Source organism: Hemiscyllium ocellatum, chromosome 49, assembly GCF_020745735.1.
Source record: "Hemiscyllium ocellatum isolate sHemOce1 chromosome 49, sHemOce1.pat.X.cur, whole genome shotgun sequence".
Classification (NCBI taxonomy): Eukaryota; Metazoa; Chordata; class Chondrichthyes; order Orectolobiformes; family Hemiscylliidae; genus Hemiscyllium; species Hemiscyllium ocellatum.
Window position 1 is genome coordinate 15,679,252 of NC_083449.1, and position 10,638 is coordinate 15,689,889.

Here is a 10,638-nt window from a genome sequence, read left to right on the forward strand (position 1 = left end):
GACCCTGCACCCTTTTGTTCTCCATCACTTGCCAGGGCCCCAACCAAAATTGGGAAGCTCTGCCCTGTTTTTAGTTCTCAAAATGCAACACTTCACATTTGTTAAATTAAACACGATTTGTCACTTCTTAGCCTATTGACCCAGCTGATCAAAGTCGCATTCTACTCTGAGGTAAACATTACTGGCCCACTGTTCCTCGAATTTTTTTTCACCTGCAAACGTACTAAACAGGCAAATGTTCACATTCAAATCATTTGTATAATGACAAAAAGTAGTGAACTCAGCACTTGTGTGCACCACTTTTCACAGGGTTCCAGTCTGGAAAGCAATTCTGTGCGAACCACTATCTCCTACCTTCAATCTAATTTTGTAGTCAAATGGCCAGCTCACATTGGATCCATTTTAAATCTAGCATTACTAACGCGTCTGCCAGATAGGATCCTGTCGAACGCTGAGCTGAAGTCTACATGAATAACGTCTCCGACACTGCCTTCATCAATCTTCTTTTCCACCTCTTCAAAAGGCAATCGAGTTTGTGAGACATGATTTCTCATACACAAAGCCATGATGAGTATCCCTAATCTGTCGTTGCATTTAAAAATGCATGTAAATCCCCATCACAGTCAATTCTGTCCGACAACTTATGCACCAATGTTATCAGTCTCACTGATCTATCATTCGGGTCATCATTCAACACATGAAGTTATTCTGCTCTTACAAGCTGCTGTCTATGGGATTACTTCCCAGAACAGTTGAATTGGGCTGAATTCCCTTTGTTTGAGGAAGTGGGCAGATTCCAATGAATCTTCGTCAGAAATCCGGCATCAGTGGTAAAGGTGACTGAGGAGTTTTCAGCTCAAAGATATTACTGGGAGGAGGAATACGCCGAGAGGGAGGGAACAATAGGCTATTCCTTCTCAGGAAGATTGCACCTTCTGCTCTCTTGAGTTGAATCTCACAATAACATTATCCAGACCCAAAGTGGATCGAATGAGGTCTCTTTGAACAATGACAGAACTGTATGAATTCATTACATTCCGTGTTCCACGTAGGGACATCATTGTTGCTGTCGTACACAATGCCATTTCTTTCGTAACAAGTAATCCCATTAGATTTGAACAGGTGTTCAAATATGCCAGTGTAATTTTAAAATGCAACGTTTAATATCTTTACAATGTTTGTATGTAAATGAATGCGTCTTATTCTTAAATGACCTCCCCAGTTTTATTCTCCCGTACAAGATAAAGTATTCAGCAGGTATTCACTAGCTCAAAACTTCCTATGGACATAAAGAATATTTCTCATTCTAAGGCCTAAATGACTAATTGTGCATATCATCATACCTTCGTCCTAAGATTGATTAAAGAGTAAAATCTTTGAAAACTTTCCAAAGTCATTGGTTGTTCACTTCAGGGAATAACAACCGTACACAGTACATTAGATATGGTCACAGTGATGGCCTGTACCGATGCAGTAAAAAAAAAATCATTGCAATCATACCCTATACCATTTGCACGAAACAGTGTCATTCCGTTTGTTTTCTAAATAATTTGCTATATCTACAGACTATCTTGATGTGATTTGTGTGCCAGGGTACAGAAATCTGCATTCAGTCTCCAATTATATAATTTAAGGTTGTTTTATGCTTCCTCCAAAGAACAAAGTTTGCATTACACACATTGCACTATTTCACTTTTTGCCAACAATTTGCTCACTTCACTTCCCTGTCTGTATCCCATTGAAGAAACTATGTCTCCAATTGACATTTTATTGAACGACTATCATGGTGTATGAGCAAACTAAGCTCCAGTCCATTCAGCCCCTTCATTCAAATCATTAAACTTGATGGTAATTTGTTGATAGCCTCAAATTGATACCTGATTAATCCCATTGGTTTTAGCTATCCAAACCGAAAATCTATAATTATCCCTTCTCTGTAATTCACGATAGCTAACCAGGGCTCCCCTGTTCCTGTGTAGCATCTTAGAAAGGCTGTATTGCCTCCTGCTGTGCCTTGTCGATGGTTGTAGAGATTTTTTCGGAGCTCAAAGTACTCCATTATGATCATTTGTTGTCAGAGGTGAGGTCGCACTGTCAATGATCCTGATCTCTAAGAGGTTAAAAGATGAGCACAGAACATAGACTAACTTTTGAGTACAACGCTACATGGTCAAAAATGCGTTCTTACAGATTCAGCAAGCGATCTATTTTGCAGTCTCAGTCATGTGCTCAGTTTTCACCAGACGCATATTGAGGAGGAGAGCAGATTTTCTCTTTTCCTAATTAACATATGCCCCTTTAATAACACAACCAGTTCAGATAATCTTAATCATTAATTTCATTTTTGGCTCTTGATGCTGTCTTGAAAAAATTTTCACAGTCGCAACACATTAAAATAAATTATTGTCTTTGAGGAGTGATCATATCGAGGTTCATAAAATCATGTTGCACATGGATAGGTTAAATCTTTTCCCTGAGGTTGGGAGTCCACAACTAGTGGGCATAGATTTAGGGTGAGAGGGGAAAATTTAAATGGGATCCAAGGGGTAACGTTTTCACATAGAGGATGATGCGTGTATCTCAGTCGCCTGAGATAGTGGTGGAGGCTTGTAGTTAGTAAGACATCTGAATCGGTACATAGAAAGGAGTAGTTTCGAGCGAAATGGGCCAAATGCTGACATTGAAACTAATTTAAATTAGGACATCTGGTAAGTAGGAGTAAAAGATCTGTTCTGTAACGTATATCTCTATGAAGCGATGAATACTTCATTCTATTCCTGTGTAAGTCTTTAGGGGAGCAGAATGGGCTCAGCCTATATCATCGCAGCGGTACTGACTGGCTGAATTGGGACTTCCTCTGCCTTTGTAAGAACGCTGAGGGTTGCAGTGACGGAGTAGCAAATGTGTCTCGGAGCTGCGGGAGGCCATTTTACCCTCGAAACTGCTTTTCTGTTTGGGAACCTCACCTTTTTGTGTCTACGTCCCGCTCTGATTTTACATTCGAAAATGTAGCACCTCATCTTTATCTGAATTAAACTCCATCCGCCACATCTCAGCTCATTAGCCCATCTCATCGAGATCCCGTTATATTCTGAGAAAACCTTCTTCTCTGTCCTGTACACATCCAATTTTGGTGTCATCTGTAAACTTATAAACCATATGTCCTATGTTCACATTCAAATCATTTAGAGAAATGATGAACAGCAGTGGACCCAACACTGGTGCTTGCGACACGGCACTGGTCATCTGCCAACAGTCTGAAAAGCAACCTTCGTCGACCACCATCTGTCTTCTCAGTTCAATCTAAATCTGACTGACATTTTCTTCCTATTTTCCATGAGATTTAACCTCACTTAGCAGTCTACCATGAGTAAAATTATCGAACGTTTTACTGAAGTCACGACCCCTGCTCTGCACTCATCAATCCACTTCACTGCTTCTTCCAAAATAATCAAGTTAATGAAATGTAATTTCCTTCTCACACAACCAGCTTGACTATCCCCAATCAGACCTTGTACTTACAAATACATGCAAATCTTATCCTCAGGGTTCAATCCAGCAGCTTGCCCACCACAAATGTTAATCTCAATCGTCAATACTTCCCTGGCTTCTCCTTCCCAGGTTGTTTAATAATGGCGTCACGTTAGCCACCCTGATGTCTTCCTGTAGCTCAACTGTGGCTACTTATGATTAAGATATGTTGGCAAGGTGCCCAATAATCCCTTCCCGAGCTTCCCACAGAGTTGTTGGGTAACCATATCAGGACCCATGAAGTGCATTTTGTTAAACAGCATCTGGCTCGAGAATGGAATGAACATCCTGAGTAAGTGGTGGATGTGGGTGACGTTACAACGTTTCATAGACATTTGATTAAGTGCAAGAATTAAGATGAAGTTTGGAAAAGAAATATGGGCCAAGTGCAGGCAGATGGGAATGGTTTACTGTGGGATCATCGTGAGAATGGATTGTATGGGCCGATAGATCTGTTTTCAAAAATTCTGTATAACTCAATAACACCATATGTGTTTCTATGCCCAAGTGTATGCCTATCTATTTGTGCCCTTGTTGATCTGTTACTGTGTCTATATGAGCCTCTCCGTACTCCTCTGTGCATATCTTTCTTTCATTGTTACTACATTAGTGTGTATATGCATATTTGTATCTCTGCCTCTGCATCTGTGTGCAACAAGAAATCTTTTGTGTTGGGGGTGAATCATTGAAATGGGGGTCAAAACCTCCATACAACCGTCTTCCTCGGTCTGTCCCTCTTCTGTTTTAAGTGATACAATGCCACACTCTTCTGATCTGATTTAGGACTTTTCAGTCATTTCTAAAATGTAAGATTATGTTAAAGTTACAGAATGTGCATTAAAATTCGTCTCATCTTCTGAAATATTTCACTCAGAGTTGCTGGGATATAATTGCAATGGAAACGTGTACACTGTTCCTTTTGTTAGACATAGTGCAAGAACTTACTTCGTGTTACCGTATTTCTTATATTATAGTTTCTGGAGTATGTCGGAGATGCTGTAAGGTCACCAGAAAGCACTGGAGCCTGTCGGGATAAGTCTGTATACAGTCTAAGTTAATTCACTTTAGGCCACCTGTTCTTGATATCCTGTCATCTGTCAGAGAGTTCGCGAGGTTACATATTTGGGCTGTTGCTTTTGCCAAAAGACTATTTGGGTGCTGTCTCCCATCTATCCTCCTCCTCTAATCAAAATAAAATATATGTGTGTCTGTTGGGAAGGTGGCAAGTGTTATATTTTCGTGTTTCATTTATTTCAGCGGTCTGTTTGAGTATTCAGAATCGTATGATTGGAGGTTGTGGCAGTTGAATGTTCCTCCTGCATTATGTGGGAGGTAAGGGTCACCTCTAATGTCCCTGCTGACTTCATTTTGTGATGCCCAAAAAACTACAGCTCGTTGAGGGAACTGGAGCTTCAATTGGATTTTCTTTGGATAACTGAGGACAGGGAGGCGGTTACTGAGAGGAGTTGCAGGAAATTAGTTCCTCCACAACCACGCGAAGAAGGTAGGAAGATAGATATGTATCTCAGGCAGAAAGTGAGGGAAGTAGGGTGGAAACTTCGAGCTAGAACAACAGAGATTTTACCTCTGTTTTGTTGGTCGTCACACTTCCAGGGGGAAGCGAGGATAAGGAAAAGAATGGAGCTGAAGATATGGCTGCAGGAAGAGTATAGAAGAGAGGTTTTGGGATTCGGCGAAAACATGAGCTCTATCTGGGGAAGGTGGCTCCTCTAAAACAGGATGGTCGTCGAATGAGCCAAAGAGGTACCAATATCCTTGGGCTGGGATCAGAATAGTTAATGGCCTTCGGGGGAGGTGTTTTAAACTAATGAGGCAGGCAGATGACAACATGAACTGTAGTTCCAATGTACAGGAAGTTGATGGTAAAGAAGTCAGGGATAGGATTACGAGGTCGCGATAGGGCACTTGTAATCAGGTTTTTGAATTGAAATGTGTGTACATCAATGCCAGGACAATCCAGAATGTGATGAGTGAACTTGCAGCCTAGTTTGTAACTGGGATTTCGATGTTGTGGCCACTTGAGAGATGTGTCTAGAGGAGGGAATGGAATGTTTGTTGCAGATTCCGCGATGTAGATGTTTCAGTAAGACCAGAGAATGTGATAAAAGCGGTTGGGGCTGATGTGGAGGGGTTGCCATTGTTAATCAAGTGTAGTATTACAGCAGCTGAGATAACGTTTGAGTACTGTGATAGTTTGAGCTCAGGTTAGCAACAGGAAATGGGAAGTCACACTACCGGCAGTTTTTCTATAATCTCCTGAATTCTTCCAATGATGGAGAGAAAAGGGATAGCAAAGATGATTCCCGATAGGAGCGAGAGTAACTGAGTAGTTGGTATGGGGGCATAAACTTCCCAAATATATACTGGGAATAATAGAGTTCAAGTATTTTAGATGTGCAAGTTTCTGCTCAATGTGTGCTGGAGAGTTTTCTGACACAGTATGTAGACAGGCCAACAAAGGGCGATGCCATACTGGATTTGGGAGTGGGGAATGAACGCAGCCTGGTGTTAGATTTGGATGTAGGTGAGGACTTTGGCGATTGTGGTCACAATTTGATTATGTTTACATTATCAATGGGCAGGGATGGGTATGTACAGCAGGGAAAGAGGGATAATTGGGAGAAAGACAATTATGATGCGATTAGGTAAGATAGAACAAGCATAGAATGGGGAAGGAAACTGCAGGAATGGACGCACGTGAAGTCTGAGCTTGTTCAAGGAGTTGCAATAGCGGCTCCTTGATAAGTAATTACCTATCAACCATGGTTTACTAAAGAAGTTGAAGCTCTTGTCAGGAGGTAGAAGATGGCTGACGTAAGGATAACGTGTGTAGCCTCAAATAGGTGGCTTGAAAGTTATACATGAGCCAAAATGAACCACAGAGAGGGCTAAGAAGAGCCAAGAGTGGATATGAGAAGTTGCTGCTGGATAAGATCAAGTAAAGTTCCAAGCGTTTGATAGGAATATCAGGAATTAAAGAATGACTACAGGAAGATTAGGCCAATCAAATATAGCAGTGGAAAGTTTTGCGTGGAAATGAAGGACATAGGGGCGGAGCTTAATGAAGACTTTTTGCCAGTATTCACCTTTGATAACGGCAATACATACATGTATGGTTCTAGATTAGATGATAGTGTATTTGACAAAGAGGAGGTTTTAGCAATTTTGAGAACTCTGAAAATAAAGAAGCATGCTGGGCTGTATGGGATTTATGATCGGATTCTCTGGGAAGCCAGGGAGGAGATTGCAGGGACTTTAGCTTTGATCTTTATGGTTCATTGTCGACAGGAGAAGTGTCCGAAATCTGGAGGACAGCAAATGCTGTGCCCGTCTTTTAGAAGGGGACTCGGCTCAAACCTGATAATTATAGGTCAAACAGACTTGCTTCAGTTCTGCGTAAGGTGTTGGAACATATTATAAGAGATAATATTTGTATCACCTGGAAAGGAGTAATTTGATTATGGATCGTCAACACGGTTTTGAGAAAGGTTGGTCATGCCTCAATAACCTTACTGATTTCTTCGAGAAGATGACAGAACAGGTGAATGAAGGCAAAGCGGCTGATGTGTGCATATAAACTTCAGCCAGTCATTAGTATGCTTTCACACGGGAGGCTATTGCACGAAATGCAGCGTTTCGAGATTGAATGTGATATAGCGGTTTGGATCATAGACATAGACATAGAAGGATTCAGCGCAGTACAGGCCCTTCGGCCCTCGATGTTGCGCCGACTGAATCCTACCTAACCTATACTAGCCCAATAACTTCCAAATGCCTATCCAATGCCCGCTTAAATGACCATAAAGAAGGAGAGTTCACCACTGATACGGGCAGGGCATTCCATGAACTCACAACCCGCTGTGTGAAGAATCTACCCCTAACATCTGTCCTATACCTACCACCCCTTAATTTAAAGCTATGTCCCCTAGTAACACCTGACTCCATTAGCGGTAAAAGGTTCTTAGTATCTACCCTATCTAAACCCCTAATCATCTTATACACTTCTATCAGATCTCCCCGAAACCTTCTCTTCTCCAATGAGAACAGCCCCAAGTGCCTCAGCCTTTCCTCATAAGATTTTCCTACCATTCCAGGCAACATCCTGGTAAACCTCCTCTGCACTCGTTCTAAAGCTTCCACATCCTTCCTATAGTATGGCGACCAAAACTGCACACAATACTCCAGATGAGGCCTCACCAGAGTCTTATACAACTGCAACATGACCTCAGGACTCCGGAACTCAATTCCTCTGCCAATAAAGCCCAGTACACCATATGCCTTCCTCACAGCACTATTTACCTGGGTGGCAACTTTCAGAGATCTGTGTACATGGACACCAAGATCCCTCTGCTCATCCACACTACCAGGTACCCTACCATTAGCCCAGTAATCCATCATCTTGTTATTCCTACCAAAGTGAACGACTTCGCACTTAGCTACATTGAATTCCATTTGCCACATTTCCGCCCAGCTCTGCAACTTATCTATATCCCGCTGTAACCTACCACTTCCTTCCTCACTATCCACAACTCCACCGACTTTTGTGTCATCCGCAAACTTGCTTACCCAGCTTTCAAGTCCTTCCTCTAGATCATTTATAAAGATAACAAAAAGCAATGGTCCCAAAACAGATCCTTGTGTACACCGCTAGTAACTGCGCTCCAAGATGAACATAATCCATCAACTACTACCCTCTGTCTCCTTCCAGCCAGCCAATTCCTAATCCAAACCTCTAATGTATCCTCAATGCCATACCTCCGTAGTTTTAGCATTAGCCTACCATGGGGAACCTTATCGAACGCCTTACTAAAATCCATATACACAACATCTACTGCTTTACCCTCGTCCACTTCCTTAGTCACCTTCTCAAAGAACTCAATAAGGTTTGTGAGGCACGACCTGCCCTTCACAAAACCATGCTGGCTATCCCTGATCACGTTATTCCTACCCAGATGTTCATAAATCTTATCCCTTACCATTGTCTCTAAGACTTTGCCCACCACTGAAGTCAGACTCACTGGCCTATAGTTACTAGGGCTATCCCTACTCCCTTTCTTGAACAATGGGACCACATTCGCTATCCTCCAGTCCTCTGGTACTATTCCCGTTGACAATGACGACATAAAAATCCAGGCCAATGGCTCTGCTATCTCCTCCCTAGCTTCCCATAGGATCCTGGGGTAAATGCCATCAGGCCCAGGAGACTTATCTATATTCATCCTTTCCAATATTCCCAAAACCTCTTCCTGCATATTTCCAGGGCATCCATTCTAATTATTTGTGATTCCATATTCACATCAGCAACAGTGTCCTGTTCCTGAGTGAATACTGATGAAAAGTACTGATTTAATGTCTCTCCAATCTCCTCCGCCTCCACACACAACTTCCCACTACTATCCTTGACTGGACCGATACCTACCCTAGTCATCCTTTTATTCTTGACATACCTATAGAAAGCCTTTGGGTTTTCCCTAATCCTACCAGCTAAAGACTTTTCATGTCCCCTTCTCGCTTCTCTTCGCTCCCTCTTTAGCTCCTTCCTGGCTACCTTATAACTCTCAATCTCCCCTACTGAACCTTCACGCCTCATCTTTACATATGCTGCCTTCTTCCCTTTCACAAGGGACTCCAATTCCTTACTAAACCACGGCTGCCTCACAAGGCCCTTTACACCATGCCTGACTGGTACATACCTATCGAGGACACGCAGTAGCTGCTCCTTGAACAATCCCCACATCTCATTAGTGTTCTTCTCTTGAAGCCTGTTTTTCCAATCCACACATCCTAAGTCATGCCTCACTGCATCATAATTTCCCTGCCCCCAGCTATAACTCTTGCCCTGCGGCACACGATTATCCCTCTCCATCACTAAAGTAAAAGTCACCGAGTTGTGGTCACTGTCCCCCGAAGTGCTCACCTACCTCCAAGTCTAACACCTGGCCTGGTTCATTACCTAGAACCAAATCCAATATAGCCTCCCCTCTTGTTGGCCTGTCGACATATTGTGTCAGGAAACCCTCCTGCACACATTGTACAAACACCGACCCATCTAATGAACTCGAGCTATAGCTCTCCCAGTCAATATCTGGGAAGTTAAAGTCCCCCATAACAACCACCCTGCTACCTTCACTCTTTTCCTGAATCATCCTCGCAATATTATCCTCTACTTCTCTAGGACTATTAGGAGGCCTGTAGAAAACACCTAACAGGGTGACCTCACCTTTCCTATTTCTAACCTCAGCCCAAACTACCTCAGATGGCAAGTCCTCTTCCATCGTCCATTCCACTGCTGTGATACTATCTTTGACAAGTAATGCCACGCCTCCCCCTTTTTTACCCCCATGTCTGATCCTACTAAAACATTTGAACCCTGGAACGTGCAACAGCTATTCTTGTCCCTGTTCTACCCACGTCTCTGTAATGGCCACAACATCGAAGTCCCAGGTACCAAACCACGCTGCAAGTTCACCTACCTTATTCCTTATACTTCTGGCATTGAAGTATATACACTTCAATCCACCCTTCTGGTTACAGGCACCCTCCTTAGAGATCGCTGCATTATTCCTAACCTCCCTACACTCAAGGTCCTGTACCCTAAAGCTACAGTCCTGGTTCCCATGCCCCCGCGGAGTTAGTTTAAACCCTCCCAAAGAGCACTAACAAACCTCCCCCCAAGGATACTGGTGCCCCTCAGGTTCAGGTGTAGCCCATCCTTTTTATAGAGGTCCCACCTTCCCCAGAAAGGACCCCAGTTGTCCAGAAACCGGAATCCCTCCCTCCTGCACCATCCCTGTAGCCACGCATTTAACTGCTCTCTCTCCCTATTCCTCGACTCTCTATCACGTGGCACGGGTAACAAACCAGAGACTACAACTCTGTTTGTTCGAACTCTGAGCTTCCAACCTAGCTCCCTGAAAGCCTGTCTGACATCCTCACCCTTCTTCCTACCGATATCGTTGGTGCCAACGTGGACCACGATCTGGGGCTGCTCCCCCTCCCCCTTAAGGACCCGGAAAACACGATCAGCGACATCACGTACCCTTGCACCTGGGAGGCAACATACCAAACGTGAGTCCCTGTCGCCCC